Source organism: Petaurus breviceps, unplaced genomic scaffold, assembly GCF_028583685.1.
Source record: "Petaurus breviceps papuanus isolate PSGF00001 unplaced genomic scaffold, PetGlider_PUasm1.0 189, whole genome shotgun sequence".
NCBI classification, from domain to species: Eukaryota; Metazoa; Chordata; class Mammalia; order Diprotodontia; family Petauridae; genus Petaurus; species Petaurus breviceps.
In genome coordinates this window covers 47,944,393-47,968,712 of record NW_027185809.1, presented here as the reverse complement: position 1 = coordinate 47,968,712, position 24,320 = coordinate 47,944,393, and the positions used below count along the sequence as shown (strand labels likewise).

General features: G+C 38.0%; 2 pseudogenes; both read right to left on the bottom strand.

Annotated features, from left to right (window-relative positions):
• Positions 1 to 420: 420 nt before the first annotated feature.
• LOC138163962 (MTOR-associated protein MEAK7 pseudogene) lies at positions 421 to 4,291 on the bottom strand (annotated as a pseudogene).
• Positions 4,292 to 5,134: 843 nt separating this feature from the next.
• On the bottom strand, positions 5,135 to 10,532 carry LOC138163961 (mitochondrial import inner membrane translocase subunit Tim22 pseudogene; annotated as a pseudogene).
• Positions 10,533 to 24,320: the final 13,788 nt, after the last annotated feature.

Here is a 24,320-nt window from a genome sequence, read left to right as displayed (position 1 = left end):
TATCCACATCTTACCATCTAATGGGCTTTTTTACACTTACACACTTAAATACAACCTTTTGATGAGACAACCTTCCCGAATTACGTGAATAATTAAATTCTCTATTAAAAATTTCCTAAATAACCATAGGCTATAGAGAGCAGAATCAAAGGGCATCATTTTACTCATCCAGTCAACAACCTTCTTCCCTACTTCCAGACAGTTATCTGAATCTAGATATGGCGCCAATGGAAAGATTTTCATTCCATAATGAATTTAAGACAGAGTGGGATTAAAAACTTAGTCACAGGATGATCAGATCCTAGTTATTAAGAACATGCAGCTGAGGAACCTTATTCTTTTGTTTCCTCTTCCTGACATGGATCTGGAAGTGCTTCACTATGATGACTTTTTCAATCATTTCTAAGAAGCAGTGTTAGTTTAAAGAACACTTTTCTTACTGGTTAACTTTTTATTTGTAAAATCTCCAACAGCCTATACTTCTAGAGTATTGTGATAGTAATGGAATATAAAGATTCCCCTGTATTGGCTTGGTTTTCAAATTGATTGTGTTAAAACCCAGAGTTTGTTAATCCCACCTGTGGGATGGACTTGTTGACTTGAAAAGAGAGACACGAACTGGGAGGAGCTGGTGACGTAGATTTGGAGAGACAAGAGAGAGGCAAAAGAACTTTTTGGAAGCAGCACCCTTGTGGAGGCAGAGAGAGACTGAGAGGATTGCTAAGGGCCACTTTGAATCACCCTGGACTTTTGAGACCTGCCCCCGGAGCTGCCATGGACTGAGAAGACATGGCTGTTTTGCTGGTACTTTGTCTGTCTGTTTTGATGTTGTTTTGCCAGATTTGTCCACTGGTGAAAGATAGTCCTTTTGTTGAAGAAGTCCTAGAACCTGGCTGTTGGCTAAGAGCTCCTGAGACTGTCCTGCAGACAGAGAGTGAATACTGTCCACTGGTGAAGGACAGTGCTGTTGTTGCAGGGGTCTGGGAACCTTTCTGTTGGTTCAGAGCTACTGAGACTGTCCTGCAGACAGAGAATGAATACTGTCCACTGGTGAAGGGCAGTGCTGTTGTTGCACGGGTCTGGGAACCTTTCTGTTGGTTCCGAAGCCCTGAAGAAGGATTTTCTTGTTGTATGTTTACAGAAATCCTGGGAGAGGGTTTTGCTAATGTTTTCAGGGGTTCTAGGACTGTTCTGCAGACAGAGGATGAATTAATGAAGAGACTGGCAATGTATCTTGTGGCCTTGCTAAGCCTTGTCTCCCCAGGAACTGAGATTGCTGAGAACTTGCCTCTTGTCAAGATGAAGAAAAGACCTCCATTTGGGTATTAAGTGCTGTGCTTAAACTTGATGTAACTCTGGGGTAGATTCAATTGTGATCCAGGGGTGGGGAACTTTTGACCTTTTTGTGTTCTGTGGTTGAACAAATGAATGTACTTTACTTATGTTTGGAAACTAATCTCCATTTGAGAAGAGGGGTTTTGTGATGGACCAAATGTAGGTACAGCCTAGGGGTGGAGTAGTATTTAGAACAGGGACTTTGTAATTGATTGAATGAATGGAAGGTCCTGGGGTGGGGTGGTTCTTGGAGATTATTTAATCACCCTTAGTAAATGCTGTATTTTGAATGATGTCATATTTTGACCTTCTCTGTTCTTAATTTGACACTGAATAAAATGGAGAGCACCTATGCTGGTATTTTGAACCTTGGGAAGTTGCCTTTCCTTGGCATTACATTACAAGTATCTAACTTAAAGTTTTCCCTGGCTGATAGCTGAGGGCTGTTATAAGTAGAGCACCTAGGATTTGCTTTACTGTGTCCTTTCCCAAAATTGTAATCAATCTGAAGCCCAAAGTAATCAAATTGATCTCCCATGAGCAGTCCATTTGGGATAGTTTGTTGCCCATAATTCAAATACATGTAATGATCATTACTTTATGTGTACAATGCAATGCTGGCTGAAATGGTAAACAAGATATATTGTCCCGTTGAAACTGGCCTTTGACCTCTCAGGAGTGAAATGAAAACCTACCAAATATATCGAAATCTCTGTCCTTTAACACTACTAAGCAGGAAACTTTGGTTATAATACAAAGTTTTGCGAAGTTGTAGCCATGAATTTGAAAAGAAAAAAAATCAGTTTCCATGTGTGCCATAGTTTTGTAGGCAGGTAGGAGCTGATGTAAACAATGGCAGGAATCATAAGGAGGATCGTGAATTCTCTGCCATCATTACACTTTAGGATGAAATTCACAAGCTCTACATGGTAATGCAAAACAAGGAATCCTTGTCCTGTGACCACATTTAACATTGTTGAGATCTGGGCACTTTAAGCAGACAGTCTTCAATCAAGTTGTTGTCACAGCACCAACTGTGTGTCCCTTGGGGAGAGGAGGTGGGGAGAGGTACATTTTAATGCTGAGAGCAGTTCAGTAGTCAATGCTTTTACACCGGAGGTAAAATCTTGACTTTTCTCCACATACCAACCTTTCAGTGCATTGCTGTAGTCCAGCACATGTACTACAGAGGTAATTAGATCCTCTGTAAACTCTTGTATATAACTTACTTTCACATTGTCAATAGGTACATGTAATATCTTCATGATCATGTGGCTCTTCTCCCCTGCATTTCCTTTTTATAGCTCTGACATCAAAATTACAAACTGCTCTTTGATGACATATTCACTAGGACCCAGGCTAGTCCCCTCATTACTTCATAGATCCTGACTGTCATTTTCTTGGACAAGATTACCCTAGGTTAAGCTTGTTATGGTATCCTGAAGCCCCTGACTCACCTCAAGCTGAATCATGCAGCTGGTCAGTGTCACTGAACTCTGACATTCATCATGTCCCTGATGCCATGTCTTCTTCAAAAACGAAGCACAAACATATTTCTATTGTGATTAGCTTGTTAAAAGGGAAAAGAGATAAAACAAGAATAAAGATACAGAGATCTTCCCCCAACAATTTAAGAATACAATCTCCAATAAATCACCTAAATCTCTGGGGAGTGTGGGGTATGACTTAGCATTGTTTCTACCTAATTTTGGTACCACTACCACCACCACCAAACAACAACAGCAATAGCATTCAACATATATATGTATATATATATAGCACTTCAAAATGCATAAGATGCTTTGCAAATATTGAATCATTTTGGGGAAGGTAGGCGGCACAGTTAATAGAGCAACAACCCTGGAGTTAGGAAGACCTGAGTTCAAATGTGACCTCGGACACTTAACACTTAATAGCTGTATGACCTTAGGCAAGTCACTTAAATCCAATCGCCCGTGTCTTCCCCTCTCCAAAAAGACACACACACACACACACACACACACACACACACACACACACACAAGAAACGCACACATATGTGCATGCAGACAAAATATTAAATCATTTTGCCTTTGCAATAATCCTGGCAAGTATATCCTTTTTTTTTTTTTTTGCCTTTTGGAGGGCAATTGGGGTTAAGTAACTTGCCCAAGGTTACACGGCTAGTTTTTTTGCTTAGGTGTTAAGTGTCTGGGGCCGGAATGGAACTCGGGTCCACTCCGAGGGCCAGCACTTTACTCAATGCGCTAACTAGCCACCCCAAGTATATCCTTTTTGCAGATGAGGAAAATAAGGCAGATAGAGGTTTGAGTGATTTGCCCAGGGTCAAACAATTAGTAGGTATCCTAGGTCATGTTTAAAGCCTTCCTGATTCCAGGTCCAACCCTCTCTGCACTGTGCCATTTATCCACCCCCAAATTACAACATCTTCACATTAAGATATTAATATGAAAGCACAATAAAAAAGTCTTTAGATCAACTACCTCTCTTGTGAGTCCAACAGTCACATTTTCTTCCTTTCCATATATCAATGCTGGGCTAAAAACTTGGCATGAACTCTTACTCCCAGACTCTGAATTCCTAGACAATTGGAGATTGCCTCTCCTGACCTTTTACCATTCTCAGGCTTAGATCCTCCAGATTAATTTCTTTCACATAAAATGAAATTTAAAAAATACTAAAATCTCTGTCCTAACTGCATTGTCTTTCAACAGATGTTGCCAACATTTCTGTTCAAAGTATTCCATGACATTTCATCCAAGAATATTCCATATGAGGAAACTGCATCAGTCAAAAATACAGATGTACTCTGCACATATTTTTATTTTTTGCATTGGCAAAAACATGGAATTATCAAGATGTTAGGAGATATCCTGTTTTCCAGAGCTAAGGCCCAGTTAGAAGGCTGTGCCCTGAGCTTGGCATGACAACAATCCTTTGCACTCACCCTCTTCATGTTCTCAGCCACAACAAAATCCCAGAATATTCTCTGATCAAGAAGTCCTGCTATAAATCAAATTTAGCACATTATTGCTGTTATCCTTCATGGTCAGGGTTACAACTCTTTGTGTAGCCATGGGTATATGTATGATGATCTCCCCACACTTCCTAAATGCCCCCACCCACTAGGGGTGGAGCTCCACCACATGTATCCTTGCTTGCAAGCCATTTCCCTCACTTTGGAATTATATTTCTCTTTGATTCCTGACTTTTCTAGCTTGCTTTTTCTCATCTCCAGCCACCCACAGATTAAAGGCCAGTTGACAGAACTGTTTCTGGTTGACAGAACATATTATTAAGGATATAGCTTAGCAGCATCCATAAAAATTATCACTAAGAGCAAAATATTGAGAATATATCCATTTAAACTGTCTTCATTTTATTTTTTTGAAAAGAGAGTTAAACCAGCAAATGAGAAGAAAGTTGTAGGTATAACATACCTCAATTTTAGTAAAGCATTAAGAACAAAACAAGACTCTCCCATGCTGCACCTGTAGGCATGATGGAATGATATGAATTGACGACTGTACAGTTGATTGAGGTCTTTAGTAAAGAATCCCAGGGTTCTCTCATCACTTATAATGTTTAACAATTTTATCAATACATTTAATGGAAGCTTCGATAAAATGCTTGGTAAATTTGAAAATAATATATGATTGGGAGGAATGAACATTCTGAATATGAAAAGGATATGACAGACTAAAAAATAGGGCACACTTAATATGCTACTGGAAAGCATCACCATCTCCCTTCCACCATAATATTGGAATCTGCCCATAGTCCCAAGGTTTAGTAGGCATTGTTTTTTTTTTTTTTTTGTCTTTTCAAACTGTATTTAAATATACCTTTTCCACAGTAAGGATGACCTGGTGGTAGCCACAGAATGGGCTAGAAGGAACAAGTGACTTTTACTTTGCCCCGAGACCCTCTCCCTTCCCTCAAATAAGGGAACCACAGATATGTTGCCTGCAAAAAATCCCAACATAGGATAGTAAAGAATGTCTGTTAGCAGTAATAAAGGCAGGGTGGACAGCTGCAGTCACGATTCATAACTCCTTAAAGTCAACAAACGGTCCTTGAGCTGTTCGAAGGGGCTATTCTGTGGCATTTCTTACTAGAAAGCTCTGGGTGGAGTCCAGGAAGGACTGAGTATCACCATCAAAGGCAGTCTGCCAGCACCTGGAAAGAGCAAAGTATAGCTGCTCGGGAAACTGGAGGCAGCAGCAGAGGTGACCAACAGAGCCCACCTTGTGTCACCCACCACTCAAGGAGAGGGAGAGCAAACCCAGTGAAGCTTTCAGACTCATGGTTCAGGCAAAGTGCTTAAAGGACAGGCCTCCTCCATGCATGGCTCCTGATGGGGTGGTCGGTCTCTCACCCAGGAGAATCTCCTCTCATGGTAAGTAATAATCGATCGCAGCAGAGAAAGCAGCAAAACCTCCACAGCCGATGACCCCGGCATTTAAAACAGCTCTAAAGCCAAAGAATGGCTCCTCTGGTGATGCAGCCGCTGAGGGTGCTGTTCTTCCAGTCGGATTTTCCCCATAAGATTCCACCAGACACTCCATACAGGAGAATATGGCGCCCACAATGGCAAAGTTTTGGGAATAGGACATTCCTCTCTGTCCCATATCTTTGAGAACCTCTCTTGCAGTTGGTATTCGATAGAGATCCTTTGGGTCAAAGCCCACGTTCGTATCAATGCCAGCAGTAAACACTCCAAATGCTCCTCCCAAAATAAATCCCCCGATGCAGGCCAGCATGGCCTTGAAGGCGCAGCTCTCCATGGCCTTCTCCATCACCTTCTGCTCCTCGCTCTTGGCTGGGCTCGGGATCCCACCCAGCACGCTGGGTTCCAGGAGCCGCGGCTGCCGCTTGTTCCCCACCAGGGGCTGCAGGAGCAGGCTGTACTGGAGCAGGGCGTCGGCGGCTGGTGGGGCGCTGAGGCGCCGGAGCTAGGAGCCGGGCTCCGAGCAGCCCTGGCCGCCAGTGCCCCTGCCGGGCTTGCTCTGCCGGCAGGTCTTCCGGTCTGCCTGCCTTCAGGCAGCGGCAGATTCTTAGTAGGCGTTTTTGTTGCTAGAAACCAGCCTTCCCTACAATTTTTCAAAGCATTCTTAAGCCACTTCCTTTAACCCTTTTTTTACAGCTCCTATTTATATATTACCTTCCCCTTAGCAAGATACTCATTTTTTTTAGGGGAAGGGACTATTTAGTTTTCTTATATTTGTATCACTAGTGGTTAGATCAGTGATTATACAAAGTACACATCTCTCTCTCTCTCTCTCTCTCTCTCTCTCTCTCTCTCTCTCTCTCTTTCTCATTCACTTTGAGACTACTCCTGAATTTCTCAACTTCAAAACTATGCCTTCAAAACCAACTGGTCTCATTCAAGAATTTCCCTCATTTTCTGGGGTGCTCTCATCCTAGAATGTCGAACCATCTTGGTAGCCCTCTCTCACACTGTAATATCTCTCTGTCAGACCAGTCCTCTTCTTTCTTCAGTGAGTTCCTTTTGGGGTCTCCATTTTGTGAAGAGGTCCACTGTCAGCCAGCCTCCATCACCTTCCAGGTCTGCTCCTTACTTTCTAAATTTCAAAACCATAGCAAATCATTTTTAGTACCCTTTTGTGTGTTTTCTTCCATGTAAGGAAAATGTTAGTTCATGGCTCAAAGCGCTAAATAAATGAACATTTCCCTCTTTCTAAATGCATATATATGTATATATATACATAAATACATGCATGTATGCATATACATGCATACATACACACACTCCCCACACAGTTGTCAATCTACAAATCTTATTTCCCCATATTTCTTTTTTTAATTAATTTATTCATTTTTAGTTTTCAAAATTTATTTCCAAAAAATTTTGAGTTACAGTTTTTTCTCCCCATCTTTCTCCTACCTCCACCCCAAATTCACAAGCCTATTGAATAGCCCTTCCCCCAATCTGTTCTCTTTTTTTTTATCCGCCCACATCACCCCCCACCAACTTTCTAGTAGAGAAATATGGATTTCTATACCTGGTGACAGTATATCTTATTTCGCAGTTGAATGTAGAAAACAATTTTTTAAACATTTGTTTTTAAAACTTGGAATTCCAGATTTTTTTCCCTTCTTCCCTCATTACCCACCTCCCACTGGGAAGTTAAGCAATTCAATATAGGTTGTACATGTGTAGTTACCAAAATCATTCCCATGATTGTTATATTGTGAAAAACTAACTTTATTTCCCTCCATCCTGTCCTGTCCCCGACTTATTCTATTTTCTCCTTTGGCCTTATTCCTTTTCAAAAATGTTTGCTTTTAACTACCCTCTCCCCCAATCTGCCCTCCCTTCTATCATCCCACCTCCTATCTCCTACATCCCTAATTTCCTGTAGGGTGAGATACCCAATTGAGTATGTATGTTATTCCCTCCTTAAGCCAAATTCAATGAGAGTAAGGTTGTTCCATTCCCTTTCACCTTCCTGCTCTTCCCTTTCATTGTAACAGTTTTCTCTTGCCACTTTTATATGAGATAATTTACCCTAATTTGTCTCTCCCTTTCTCCTTCTCCCAATAAATTCCTCTGTCACCTCTTAATTTTATTTTATAGATATCATCCCTTCATATTTAACTCATACTATGCCCCCCTGTCTATGTATACATGAACATATATATGGCCACACTCACATATATATTGATATACACATACACCCTCCTATATATACATATATATGCATACATATATATAACATTCAACTATCCTCATACTGAGAAATGTCTTATGAGTTAAAATTATTATTTTTCATTGTTGAGATGTAAATAGTCCAACTTTAATAAGTTCCTTATTACTTCTTTTCCCAATTTACCTTCTCATGCTTCTCTTGCTTCTTGTATTTGAAAGTCAAATTTTCTGTTCAGCTCTGGTTTTTTTCATTTGACAGATGGATAGATGATGTACTAGAATAAAGAGAGACTTAAGAGAGAGAGAACAACCAGAAGACTATTGTAATAATTCAAATGTGTCATGATCATGACCTGTACCAGGATGATGGAAGTGTAAGAAGAGAAGATTGGTAATATACAAGACATTTTTATGGCATGATCTGACAATTAACTGGATTTGGGAAAAGACAGGGTCAGTGAGAGTAAAAAGATGAAGATGATAGCTTAGTTAGGATCATTGAAGGATGGTGCCACACTTAATAGTGTGATAAGGGAGTTAGAAAGAGAGGAGGATTTAAGGGTAAAGATAATGCTCTGAACATGTTGAGTTGAAGATGACTAGAAGACATTAAGTTGGTGATGTCTAATAGTTCTAGATGTGAAAATAGAGATCAGGAGAGAGGTTAGGTTTGGATAAATAGACCTGAGAATTCTCTTCAAAGAGATTATAATTGAATCCATGTTAGCTGATGAGATCACTTAAGGAAATAATTGTTTCTCAATTGTTTTTTCAGTCATGTCCAACTCTTCTTGACCCCAACTGGGGTTTTCTTGGCAAAAATAGTGGGGTAATTTGTCATTTCATTTTCCAGATCATTCAACAGATGAAGAACTGAGGCAGAGTTAGCTAGCAAGTTTCTGAGGCCAAATTTGAACTCATGCAATGTCTTCCACACTTTATGCCCAGTACTGTATCAATTGTGCCACCTAGCGGCCAGTAAATGAAATGGTAGGGAAAGATAAAATAAAAGATCCCAGATCAGAAGTTTGAGAGACACTCATAGTTATTTAGTAGAACCTAGAAGAAGATTCAACAAAAGAGACTAAGAAGGAGAAGTGAGACAAGTAAGAAAACAAAACCAAGTAGTGTCATAAAAACTAAAAAAAAAAAGACTACCATGGAAAAGTGTATGATAGACAGTGTTAATGGCTGCAAATTTTTCAAGAAGAATAAGAATGGAGAAGGCCATTAGAATTGATAATTAAAGATCAGTGGTAACATTGGAAAAAGCAGTTTCAGTAGAATGATGAGTTTGGAAGGCAGATTGCAGAGTGTGAGGAAAGCAATTAGAGGCACTGATTATGGAGATATCTTTTTAAAAGAAGTTTTGCCATGTTTGGGAGCTGAAATATAGGATTACAGTGAGGTCTTTTATGAAATACCTCTTTTCTGTATCTCTTACCTTTCTGAGTGAACTTCCAGATCCTTTGCTAGCTCATCAACCATATCACTTCACCTAATTTTGCATAGTTCAAAGGTTCTATACCTTCTTATCATCAACTCCCATGGGTTTCACCATAATTTCTATGCAAATAACCCTGTGTTTATGTATATATGTATATATACATACATGTGTTTACATGTTTATATGCATGTGTGTATGGACATATGCATGCAAGTATTGTGTCTCAGTCTCTTCTCTGAAATTCAGTTCAGCATCACCAATTGTCTTGGGCCCTTAATAGGGGTTGTCTTAGGGAGATCTTAAATTCAAAATATCAAAATTGTCCTAATCCCCTTTCTCTTTTCCCAATTCCCCTAATTTATGAACTTTCATACCCCTGCATAGGCAGAATCATAATTCTAATGACCTTGGCATTATGCTTAACTTCTTACTCTCCTTCCCCCCACATATGTCATCATTGCTAAATCTTGCCATTTCTAAGTCCATCACATCTCTTTCTACATAAAGAAATACTTCCTTAGGTAAGGTTACACCTCAATCACTGCAACAATCTCCTAATTGGTCTACCCAGCTCAGACCTTTTACCAGTCCAATGCATTCTACATACTACTGAACAAGAGGTTTTTAAGTACAGATCTTACCATATGAGTCCCCTACTCAATCAGGTCTAATGGCTTGCTTTTTAGTCTAGGATAAAATACAGAATCCTCTCTTTAGTGTTTAAAGTCCTACACAATTTGGTCTTAATGTATCTTTCAATCTTTACTGGACATTATTCTTCTTCCCACACTCTATAATCTAACACAATGGTTCCTTACTGCACCACACATACCGTTCCCTGTCACTTGTTATTGTGCTTTTGTACTCACTTTCCCACATGCCTGGAATCCCTACTTTCATCCACCTCAAAAACTCCTTTTCTTCTTTGCTGCCAATGCTGCTGTTGCTGCTGCCCCCACTACCGCCTCCACCACCCCAGGGCTGGTGACAGATGGCAGTGGAACCACACTCCTCTTTCACCCAGGTCCCACAGAGTTTTCCAACTGACCTTCTATGCTCTCTTTGGCATTTGTGCATTGAGAAGTCTAGAAACTGCCATAGCTGCAGTGATTCAGTACTCTGAGGCCTGTTCTGGCCCTGTCTATACTGGCTGCAGCCCACACCACACTACACTCTGCTCCCAGCCCATTGCGATATACTCTTCCTGTGGGCCTTTCTGGTTGTTTTGTGCTAGAGATTTACTTCATTCTGTCATTCTGTGGGTTCTGTAGCTATAGAATTTGTTTAGAGTAATTTTTTTTTTTTACAGATATTTCAAGGAGTTTGGGGGAGAGTTCCAGCAAGTTCCTGCTTTCACTTTTCAATCTTGGCTCCACCTCTTCTATCCTAACTTTCTTGATAAGGAAAGCATGACACAAATTAAAATATGCAATATTCTCATGATCTATCAGGATAAGGAAATGGAGTTCGTTGGGAGCCATTCTGCTGCATTGCATTGTTAAATTGGTTCCAAAAAGCACTTCATGAAAATGATAAAAATAAAAATATTTTAATTATAAATGTGATTTGTCACCTAGTATCTCATTTACTGTTATAGCAATCCCACCAGGGAAACATCAATAGCCAATGACTGGGCTGGTGCTCCCTGTCCTTTTCGTTCTTGATTTCATATGGTTTTCCACATCTCTGAACATCTATCTAGCAACTAGTCTTTTCACCCACAATTGTCTGACTGACATTGATGCATTCACTACTCCTACAATCTGGTCAAATCAAGCTATTCCTAATGGGAGGGATGCAAGATAGGGACTTGGCATCAAGCTATAGCACCAGTCAAGTAGTTAGGCTTTGCTTGCACAATTCAAGCTTTAAGATTGGAAGTTGCTGGGAAAAAAGTTGACATGAGAGAAATTGTCAGCTTTTATAATGTCTGTCTCCCCAGCTTACTACACTAGAGACTTTGGGGAATTTTCCACTTTGAGTGGACAACCTGGTTTATTTTAAGTCTCAACTAAAATCCCACTTTCTTCAAGAAGCTTTTCCTAACTCTCTAATTCCAGTGTTTTCCCTCTTTTAATTATTTCATATTTATCTTGCATATAGCTTTCTTTACATGCTATCTCCCCCACTGAATTATAAGCTTCTGGATGGCAAGAACGTTCTTTTGCTTTTTTATCTTCAGGGCTTACTACAGTGCCTGGCATATGTAGACATTTAAAAAAATGTTTATTGATTTTATTGAATTATTTGGGACTTTCTTGGCTGTGTTAAATTATCTCGCTGCCATTGGGGGAGTTTCTTCATTTTGTATTCTTTGCTATATGCATATATCTACATATGTATGCTTTCTGATTTCTGTGTAAGATACATCCTCCTTGCTTTGCTATCAACTTAGGTAAATGGATTTCTTTGCTCTAAAAATAAAAGCTACATAGTATTGTCGAAATGGTGTTGAATTTACAGTCAGATATCTCATGCTTAAATCCCCAGCTCTTCTGCTTTTTTACTTTACTTTTTACCTTCACCAAGTTTTTTAAGATCCCTGGGGTTCAGTTTCCTCATCACAGAGACATCAGTGTAAGATTTATACATCAGTGTGACAATGGAGTCTAACAATGTGCTTTTCCACTTGTATTTTGCGCTGTGTATTGAATGTGAGTTGTCATTTCAAATGCATGTCACAATTTGAACAATAGACATTTTTCATCCACTTGGCCTTTCCTGTGTTATTGTCAAACCAAACCTTGAGTGATTATGCATTTTCAAAGTTCCAAACTTTGATGAAAACACACACAAAAAAGTGTCATCCTGAAGGACATGGAAAACCTGATCATCCCCAGAAAATCCATCTACAATTGTCATTCTTTACTGTTTCTTCTTTTTCACAGTGGCATAAAACTTTGACAAGCATAACATTATCTTTTTGCCCTTTCTTGGTATTTTTGATGTCAATTATTGCGAAAGGTTATTTTTGTTGTTAGGTCTTATAAAAAGTGTTGAATACACTTGATTTCCCTATTGCATCTGGTCACATCCCAACAAATGGCCACACAAGAGGCTTCAGCCTCTATTGGGTCATTCTTTAATGCTATGACCTGACTGGTGAAAATGATTTCAGTATTTTTTCCACAATGTAACAGTACTATCTAAATAGAGTTGAATAAGGGAAGGACTCATTTATGCAAATAGCGAAAGAGATAATACTAGGGATACAGAATAGAGATAGACTATGTCAACATCTAGAAGTAATTTTGAGTCCCATATCAGAGACTACCAAAACTCTCAGATTTACACTAAACAGGTCCTAAGACAAATCTAAAAGGGGCCTTGGAAGTCCTTTATTACAACTCCCTCATTTTACATTGATGAAAATGGGGACCAAATAGATAATGTGATTTGCTTAAGGTCATAAAGTTAATAGGAGGCATATCCAGCCTCCCAATCAACCCTTTACTATGCCACTTCTGGACAATGCCACAACCCATCTCAGGTTTCTGGTCTTAGCAAGCTGTAGATTCTTTGGTGTAAACCTGGTCTGCCCATCAGGTTGCATTTGCTTTTTCCCAATTTGTACATCACATCTTTAACCCTAGGACAAGATTAACCTTCATCATGTCCCACTGCTGAAATCATTGTCACCTGTTGACCTTGCCCCAGGAAGGTAGAAAGGAAGTTGGATAAAATCTAAAAAGATCACGGTGGGAAGAATTCAATGGTGGACTCAGATGCTGCCCCTGGGTTCACTGAATCAGCAATTGTTTCTGCTATCTGCTCTTTTACTGAATGTCACCAGAGTTTTCTTCCTCCAATCAATCTTAGGAAGGGGAGAATTAGTAAGAAGAGATAGGATATTTAAACATTACTTGCTTGGATGGCAAAGGGGTAAAATGAGGGCAGATGGCATGACAGATGGAATCAACTGTCACCTAATTCACTTTTTTTCTTGGGTTTTTTTTTTTTGGTTTGTTTGTTTTGTTTGTTTCTGATCCAGAAATGTCCCTTCCTACTTTGGTTAACCAGCTGACATGGTAATGGTATACTTGTGTATACAACAAATTATTAGATCTCTACTCTTAAATTTCTCATGGAGCTGTCTCATGCTCCTTTTTCAAACTTGTACAAGTTTTTTTCTTTATTATTTAAATCATAGCCTAAGTAGAAGACACAAAGAGTGAGAAAAATGCTCCTTTACTGTTTTTTAATAAAGTGATGGGAAGAAGTGTCAAATTGCTTTTCTATTAATCATGCCATCTTATGGTTATAATTTTGTTGGTATTCTTTTCACATGAATTGATATATAATATTTTAATCTCTAAAATAAGCCCTATAATAAGTCAATTTTTTAGCTTACTGATTTGCATTATTCATTTTCTTTCAAAATAGTTCTATATGGACATCCCTTAAGACTTTGGTTTAATATTCTTGGTTTTTCTAGTCCTTAGCAGATCTCCCATTATATATTGCATTAAACTTAGTGGATGCACAATAAGTGACTATTAATAGTATTTATGATTGAATGAATGAATGTGCAAAGTTAAAAAGACAAGGACAGTATTAAAAAGTAAAGGATATTTTTGTACTTTTGGACTTATCAAATATTTCTTACTATGTTATTTATATATTCCAGAGAAAGCGATCTAGCCTAAGAACTAGGAATACATATATGCAAATCCAGCATCTGACACACACTGGGTATATGACCCTGAGCAAGATATTTTAGTCCTCTAACAGTACTCTAAGACTTTGAATTGCAGAGACCATCCTTACTTGCATTAGTACATTGAGTTTTCTATATCAAAGAAATCATAAATGTTTCTTATATACACTCAAATGTCTTAAAACACAAACATTATTTTAATGAATTATGCATATTATGTAATTTGAAAATGTCAATTTATTTAACTTTTGGTAGTAATAGTAGTAGAAGTAATAGTAGTGGTAGTAGCAGCAGCAGCAACTAAGATTTATAGAGTACTTACTATATGCCAGGTACTATGCTAAATGCCTTATAAATATAATTTCTTTTGAACCTCACATATGTATATTATTATCCCCATTTTACAAATGAAACTGAGAGAGATAGAAATTAACTGACTTGCTTAGAGTAACTAAGCATAGTTATATATAGCTAGTAAGTATCTGTAGTCAAATTTGAATTCAGATCTTGTTAACTTCAGGCCTAACTCTCTTCCAGGTATGGGGAACATGGAACCTCAAGGCCACATGTATTTCTCTAGGTCTTCAAGTGCATCCCTTTGACTGAATTCAGACTTCACAGAACTAATTCCCTTAATAAAAGGATATATTCTATAAAACTTGGACTCAGTCAAAAAGCAACACCCTAGGACATGTGACCTGTATGGTTTATTCACTGTGCCAGCTAGCGGTGAAGAAACGTACTAGAAAATTGTTATTGAAAATTTCCATTTATTATATTTTTCTTCAAAGATTAATAATGAAAAATAGTGAGAAAATTGTTAAGAGAAACCTTGGAAAACTTACATATTTGATTTTTATTTATTTATTTTAAAATTTATTTATTTTTAGTTTTCAACATTCGTTTCCACAAGATTATAAGTTACACATTTCTCCCCATCTTTCCCCGACCCCCACATCAAGATAGTGAGCCTACTGAGTATCCCTTCATGCAATCTGTTCTTTCTTATATCCTACCCCATCAATCTATAAATTTCTAGTAGGGAAAGATGAATTACTATACCCCAGTGCCTATATATCTTATTTCCCAGTTGCATGTAAAATAAACATTTTTTTTAAACTTTGATTTCCAGATTCTTTCCCTTCTTCCTTCCTCACCCACCCCCACTGGGAAGAAAAGCAATGCAATATAGGTTGTACATATGTACTCACACAAAATGTTTCCATAGTAGTTATATTGTGAAAGATTAACTACATTTCCCTCCATCCTATCCCACCCCCACTTACCCTATTTTCTACTTTAACCCTGTCCCTTTTCAAAAGTGTTTGCTTCTAACTATCTTCTTCCCCTATCTTCCCTCTCTTCTTTCATCCTCCCTACCTTCCCGTAGGGTAAGATACCCAATTGAGTGTGTATGTTATTACCTTCTTAAGCAAAATTCAATGAGAGTAAGGTTGACCCATTCCCTTTCACCTTCCTGCTCTTCCCCTCCATTGTAACAGTTTTCTCTGGCTTCTTTTACAGAAGATAATTAACCCTATTCTATCTCTCTCTTTCTCCTCCCAAGATATTCCTCTCTCACCTCTTAATTTTATTTTTTAGATATCATCCCTTCATATTCAACTCATCCTGTGTCCTCTATGTATACATGTACACACATATACACACATTCACATATATACACATATATCCTTCTATACATGCATATCTCTCTCTATATATATGTATGTCTACACACACACACACACATACATTTATATTCCCTTCAACTACTACCATCATAGTGAGAAAAAGTCTCAGGAGTTACAATCATTATTTTTCCATGTAGGAGTATAAATAGTTCAACTTTAATAAGTTCTTTATAATTCCTTTTCCTATTTACCTTCACATGCCTCTCTTGCTTCTTGTATTTGAAAGTCAGAGTTTACATTCATCTCTGTTTTTTTTTTCATCAAGAATGCTTGACAGTCCTCTATTTCATTGAATAGCCATATTTCCCCCTGAAACATGACACTCAGTTTTGTAGGATGGGTGATTCTTGGTTTTAAACCTAGCTCCTTTGATCTCCAGAATAACATATTTCAAGCCTTTTGATCCCTTAGTGCAGAAGGTGCTAGATCTTGTATTATCCTGATTGTGTTTCCACAATACTCAAATTGTTTCTTCCTCTCTACTTGTAACATTTTTTCTTTGATTTGGAAACTCTGAAATTTGGATATAATATTCCTAGAAGTTTTCTTTTTTTTCCAAATGATTTATTAACTTCTTATCTACATCATTCATTTCCGGCAGATTTTGAGTTAAAAATTTTCTCCCCGTTTTTCCTACCCAACCCCCAAAGATAGCAGTCCCACAGGATATCCCCTCCTCCAATCTGCTTTCTCCATATTTTCTCCCATACCCCTTTCAACTTTTCCAGTGGATCTCTATGCCCCAGTGCCTGTATATCTTATTTCCTAAATACATGTGAAATAGTACTGATAATAGTGTATACACACACATACATATTTGAATATTTGATTTTAAAATTGTGAATTCCAGATTCATTCCCTTCCTCCCTTGTCACCCACCCTTACTGGGAAGACAAGCATTTTAGTATAGGATGTACATGTGGGCTAAAGCAAAACAATAACATAGTAGATATATTGTAAAAGACTGACTATATTTCCCTCCCTCCTATCTCGCCTCTCATTTGTTCTATTCTCTACTTTGATCCCGTCCCTTTTCAAAAATGGGTGCTTCCAACTTCCTTCGCCCCCAGCCTGCTCTCCCTTCCATCATACTTCCTCTCATCCCCTTTCCCCCTGCTCTCCTGGAGGGTGAGATACCCTATTTAGTGTCTATTTCATTCCCTCCTCAAGACAAATTCAATGGGAATAAGGTTGACCCATTCCCTTTTGCCTTCCTATTCTCCCCTCCAATGTAACCATTTCCCCTTGCCTCTTCTGTATGAGATAGTTTACCCCATTCTGTTTTTCCCCATCCCCTCTCATTATATTCCTCTCTCAACTCTTAATTTCACCTTTTAAGGATCATCCCTTCCTGTTGAATTGGTACTGTGCCCTCTATCTATGTGTACCTGTAAACATATATACACACATTCACATAAGTATTCATATGCCCGTGGGGCGGCCAGGTAGCACAGCGAGTAAGAGCACCGGCTCCAATGTCAGGATGACCTGGAGATCGAATCCTGGGCTCAGACACTCAGCACCACACCCAGAAATAACTGGCCGTGTAAACTTGAGCAAGTTACTTAACCCCAATTGCTTAAAAAAAAAGTATTCACATGCCTATACATATATATATATATATATACATATATATATGTTTCTATTCCCTTCAACTACTGAGAAAAGTTTCATAAGTTACAATTACTGTTATTCCATGTAGGAATGTTAATAGTTCAATTTTGATAAGTTCCTGATGATTTCTTTTTCCTGTTTACATTCTCATGCTTCTCTTGCTTCTTGTATCTCAATGTCAAATTTTATGTTCACCTCTGGATTTTTCAACAAGAATGCTTGAAAATTTTCTATTCTACTGAATGATCATATTTTCCCCTGAAACATGATACTCAGTTTTGCTGGGTATGTGACTCTTGGTTTTAATCCCAGCTCCTTTGCCCTCCAGAATATCATATTCCAAGCCCTTCAATCCCTCAGTGTAGAAGCTGCCAGATCCTGGGTTATCCTGATTGTGTTTCCACAATATTCAAATTGTTTCTTCCTAGCTGCTTGTAATATTCTTTCCTTAATCAGGGAATTCCAGAACCTGGATATAATATTCTTAGGAGTTTTATTTTTGGGATCTTTTTCAGGAGGTGATCAGTGGATTCTTTCAACCTCTATTTTGTCCTCTGATTCTAAAATATTAAGGCAGTTTTCTTTGAGAACTTCCTGGAGGATGATTTCTACATTCTTACTTTGATCATGATTTCAAGTAGTCCAATAATTTTTAAATTATCTCTCCTGGATCTATTTTCCAGGTTACTGGTTTTTCCCATGAGATATTCCACATTGCCTTCTATTCTTTCATTTGTTTGGATGTGTTTAACAGCCTCTTGATTTCTCATAAAGTGATTAGCTTCAATTTCCTCCAGTCTAATTCTGGAGCCATGATTCTCCTCACTGAGCATTTGAGATTCTTTTTCCATCTGGCAAATTCGACTTTTTAAGGCATTCTTCTCCTCATTGCCTTTTTGAGCCTCTTTTGCCATTTGAGTCAGTCTGTTTTTTAAAGTGTTATTTTCCTCAGTCAGGCTGTTGATTCTCATTTAATAATTTTCTGGCATTGTTCTGATTTCTCTTCCCAATTTTTCCTCCACTTCTCTTATCTGCTTCTTCAGGTCCTCTAAGGCCTATAACCAGCTCGCATTTCCCTTTGAAGCTTTTGGTACAGGAGTTCTGACTTCACTGTCTTCCTCCTGTTCCATGCTTTGCTCCTTTTTTTCCCCAAAATAGGAGTGTAATGTTGGAATCTTCTGTCTGCTTTGTTTTCTTTGCCTGGTTATGTCACCCTTCAGTCACTTGACCCCTGGGCTTTTTGCCACAGTAGAACTCTGCTACCAGACAGGGGAGCTTTCCTCCCAAACACTAGGGTTTCCTCAGTTACCAGAGATATTAGATGGGTACCCTCTCTGAGGTCTCCACACAGGCTCTGGCAAGTTGGACATACACCCCAGGACCTCCACCGTAGATTGCAATCCAGATCCAAGGATGTTAAAGCAAGAGTGATTACCCCTCAGACTAGTGCTTGGTCTACCTACACTCTGCAGGCCAGGAGCTGAATGTGGAGCTGGCTGGCTGTGCCGGCACCTCAGAGGCTTCTCACACCAGGGTGAGCAAAAGCCATGCACTCCCACTTACTGGTCCCTAAGTACAGACTGCACTGACCTCTCACTTTGTCCTTTGCATCTGTGTGTTGATAAATCTGGAAGTGGCCAAAGCTGCTGCTGATCTGGAGTGCCTCCAGCCATGGCTGGTCAGGCCCACCCTGGGGCTAAAGCCTTGCCTTGAGGCTGGGCTCAGCTCCCAGAGTGCTGTGTTGGCCTGCCAGGCTGTTCTCAGTGGGAGGTTAGCTTCTCTGTTTCATTTTGTGGGCTCTGCATCTCCAAAGTTTGTTTAGAGTCCCATTTTTACATGGATTGGGGAAGGTGGAAGCAGGAGCGGTTGGGGGGGGTCCTGCTTCTACTCCGCCATCTTGGATCCACCCCAAAAATTTTATTTTGGGAATCTTTTTCAAGAGTCAATTGGTGAATTCTTTCAATTTCTATTTTTCCCTCAGAACATCAAGGCAATTTTCCATGAGACTTTCTTGAAGGATGATTTCTAGGCTTGTTTATTGATCATTGCTTCCAGGTAATCCAATTATTTTAAATTTTTCTCTCCTGGATCTATTTTACATTTCAGTGATTTTTCTAATGAGATATTTCACATTGCCTTCTCTTTTTTCATTTCTTTAGATTTGTTTTGTAGTATCTTGATTTCTTATAAAGTCTTTAGCTTCCATTCGCTCCCGTCTAATTTTGAAGGCATTATTGTCTTCAGTGAGCTTTTGAAATTCCTTTTCTATATGGCCAATTGGGTTTTATAAGCCATTTGTCTCTTCATTGGCTTTTTGGATCTCTTTTGCCATTTGATTTAGCCTATTTTTAACGTGTTATTTTCTTCAGTATTTTGGGGTCTCATTTAGCAGGCTATTGACTCACTTTTCATGATTTTCTTGCATCAATATTGTTTCTCTTCGAATTTTTTTCCTCCACTTCTCTTACTTTGTTTTCAAAATCCTTCTTGAGCTCTTCCATGGTCTGCAACCAGTTCAAAATTTTCTTGGAATCTTTTGATGCAGGAATTTTGAATTTATTGTCTTCTTCTGGTCCCATGTTTTGCTCCTTTTTGTCCCCCCCCCAAATATTTTATCATCTGATTATTCTCCTTCTGTTTGCTCATCTTGCTTGTCAATTACTTGACTTTTGAGCTCTTTGTGTTTTCTGTAGTCCAAAATTTGTTTATAGTAATTTTTTACAGGTATTGGACATGTTTGGAGTGGGGGTTGAAGAAAGTTCCTGCTTTTACTCCTCCATCTTGGCTCCACCCCTATTTGTTTTTTCTTTTAATTTTTAAACAAAATGACATCTCAATATCATGTTTGATGATTACTTTTTTTCTCCAAAAAAATAACGTGGAAACCTTCCCTCCCAAAATGTCCTAATCCTATATCTTATCATGGCATTGCCTATTGAAAGCAATGTCAAGGAATTCTAGTTTCTGAAAGTTGTGAAAGTGCCACGGTAGAAGCTAGTTGAGTATGTTTCCAAAAATAGATTGTTTTTATATCTGATGGCTCAGCCTTGAAAATTAGAAAGATGCTGCTTCATTATCAGAAAGCAGACCAGGTATGAAATACTTGGTTGCAGGAATCCATAAAATAAAGAAAAAAAAAGAATAATAGACTTCAGTCCTGGTAGCTCCTCCTACTTCTGTAGTGGCAGTGGCAGGGTGACCTTAAAGTAATTAGTGAGTATTAAGAATCCCTCAGTTTTTGAAATATCTACAAACTTAAACATATTTATTTGTATGCTAAAAGTGATTTCCTTATCCAATAAACTACCCTAGAAAGAACTGCATCACATCACTATTCTCATTCTTGCTATAAATAACAGTTTTGAAAAGGAAAAGACTATTGTAACTTTATTGCCAATGCAATACCCACAGCAGCTGCTATGAATATGCAGGCATATTTCCAGGTTTGAATTGCAAGTTATAATAGACACTCTTCCTCAAAGATGAAATCAAGACATTTATTCAAACACCAAGAAGCCAATACCACCACAGTAATAAAGAAGTTAGTCCACATTGGCAATGCAAGGATCACCAACATCCAAAGTGTTCTTTTTTTAAGACAAAGTCCATACACATCAGCAATGCAGGGAACACACACATCCCAAGCTTTCGCTCTGTTAGGCCACCCCACCAACAAATTCTCCCAGGCAAAAATCACTCTTTCTATTATTAATGCTAGCTACTCTGCTCTACTCTGAAGTTAAAAAGTAGGAATATTTAAAGATAGTGAATGCTATATTGGTAAATGGGGATAAAGAAAAAGCAATGGAGGGGAACAAAGAGTCATAGACTACACTTAGCAATGTTTATCATGAGCACTTTCTTTGGCAACAGAATTTGAAGGTGATACATATAAGTAACAAATTAAATTACAAAAATGAAATTGATTATATTTTTAACTGTTATAAAATACTGCTGATGTGAAAGTTATTCCTATGTGAGGGGGGTGTCTACCATAACCCAAACCAGCATAGAAAGTACAAATTGTCAATTAATTAATTTATCAAATGCATAAACTTGATGAGAATAATTCTTAGAGACACATTAAATAAACTAAAGACATACACTATGTATGAACGATATGTAATTAACTTGGAAGGATTGAAAGGCTTTAAGACATCAGATGAAATGAGATGAAAGCAATTGAATTGAGATTGGTGAAAGATTCAGTCATGCCCTGTGGGAATTGGATAAAACAGCAAACTGACTTGAAGTAGAATATTCCAAAAGCATTCCAGCCTGGAATCTGGTGGTACAGTTCCAGGTAGGATCTTGAGAGAGAATGATTTGAGATGGGGGAGAGAAGAAAAGGAACAAGCCTCTATCCTGTACACCTTGACCATAGTATAATTTTGTGAACATTAAGAGGTCAAAATATTTGCAGTTTCTCATTGGAAACCTAGCAGTGTCTCCAGCATATCATTGACATTAGTATCTGCATTGAGAGACTAGGATAAGCTAAAAGCAAAGTGTAAAGGATACTTCTTCACTTTTTCAGGAGCATAGTAGAAAACTATATCTAAGAACTTCATTAGCATCACATTAAAATAGAAGAGGACTTCTTTCTAACCAGAATCTGTGAGTTACACTTTGGCATATATGCAGGTGAAATTTTAACCCATTTTTCTCTGGATACTGGATGTATCTGTGAGGGAATGCAACCCTGATTTGGACCATGTTATCTAGTAATTATTCTGATTATATCATATTATTAAATTCTGGTTACTAAAATCTACATAACATTGGTTGGCTAATTGATATTAACTGATAATCTAACAGGATTATAATAAAGTGTGCTCATGAGTGATGACATTAGAGAAACTACTCCTCGGATCCTTAGAGTTACCCTTAGGACACCAGTCAGGGGGGAAGAGAGAAGGAAGTTCCCTTTTTCAAAAGTTGAAGAGAAGACAAAGCATATTCTGGATCTAATTCTCAGTGAAAGAATTAATAGTGATGGGAGGAATGATTGAAACTCTGGAAGAAAGTAAACACTCTCTCTTAGTTTCCGAAAAATGAGAAGAAATTCAGGCAAGTCTGATACACCCCAGATTTTGGGAAAACTGATTTCAAAGAGTTCATAGGAAAGACAGGTAGTTTTCAACTATCTAAAGTGCTACAAGAAAAGTCATACTTAGAGAGATATTAGAAGCTCAAGGATGATATTCCAAAGGCATAAATGAAAATAACTCCAGTAATAAGGGAAAATGGAGGCAAAGAAATGGAACAAATGATTGCAAAAGGAATCACTAAATCTAGTAAGATTTTTTAAATGCACAGAAGATAAGCAAAACAATAGAAGATAAAAGTAAGAGTATGACATCATTCCATAAAAAAGAACATATAAAATGCTGAATTTCAGTTTGAACTTCAGCTATTCAGTAAAACTAAGGATATGAAAAGAGAATTTTTTTTTTTTTGCTGCCAGTGATGGTTGATCTTTCGGGAGGGCTTTTTCTTTTCTTTTTTGGGGATTTAATTTTAATTTATTTATTTACTTTTACTTTGCAACATTCAATCATCAATCCCTTGGGTTTCAATTTTTCTCTTGCTCCCTCTCCTGCCCCCTTCCCCCATGGTAGCATGTAATCAAACACAGGATCTACAGACACCTTCAAATTAAACATTAGCCAAGTTGTAAAGAAGAATTAATAGAGTGAAAAATGAGAAAGAAGAAACAAAACAAAACAAACAAAAAGAGAGTGAGTAGTTTGCTTCAATCTACCTTCAGTTCTTTCTCTGCATGTGGAAATCCTTTCCATCATGAGTCTTTTGGAGTTGTTTTAAAACCTTGCATTGTTGAGAGGAGTCCAGTCTATCAAAATTAGTTGTCACACATATGATGTGTCTGTAATAATGTACAAAGTTCTGATTCTTCTCTCCTCACTCAGCATCAGTTTATATGTCTCTCCAGGTTATTATGAAGTCTGTCTGCTCCTCATTTCTTATACCATAATAGCATTCCATTGCATTCATATACCACAACTTGTTTAGGCATTTCCCAATTGATAGGCATCCCCTTGATTTCCTATTCTTTGCCACCATAAAAAGAGCTGCTATAAATACTTTTGTACATACAGGTCATTTTCCCACTTCTATGATCTCTTTGGAATAAAGCCCTAGAAGTGTTACTGCTGGGTCAAAAGGTATATACTTATTTAAATCCCTTTGGGCAAATTCTAGATTGCTCTCTAGAATGGTTCGATGAGTTTACAATCTCACCAACAATGCATTAGTATTCCAATTTTTCCACATCCTCTCCAGAACTTATCATTTTCCTGTTTTGTTATTTTTGTCAATCTGACTGATGGGCTGTGGTACCTAAGAGTTGTTTTGATTTGCATTTTTCTAATCAATAGTGAATTAGAGCATTTTTCCAAATGCTTATGGATATATTTAATTTCTTCCTCTGAAAACTGCCTGTTCATATCCATTGACCATTTATCAATTGGGGAATGACTTGCATTCTTATAGATTTGCCTCAGTTCTCTGTATATTTTAGAAATGAGGCCTTTGTCAGAGACACTGATTGTAAAAATTCTTTCCCAATTCTCCTTTTTTTAAAATGCTTTATTAACTTCTGATTTACATTATTTGTTTCCGCCAGATTTTGAGTTACAAATTTTCTCCCCATTTTTCCCCTTCCCACCACCCCAAAATAGCAGTCCCACAGGATATCCCCTTCTCCAATCTGCTCTCTCCCATATTTTCTCCCATACTTCTTTCAATTTTTTCAGTGGATCTCTATGCCCCAGTGCCTGTATATCTTATTTCCCAATTACATGTAAAATAGTACTAATAATAGTATATATATATATATATATATATATATATATGTGTGTGTGTGTGTGTGTGTGTGTGTGT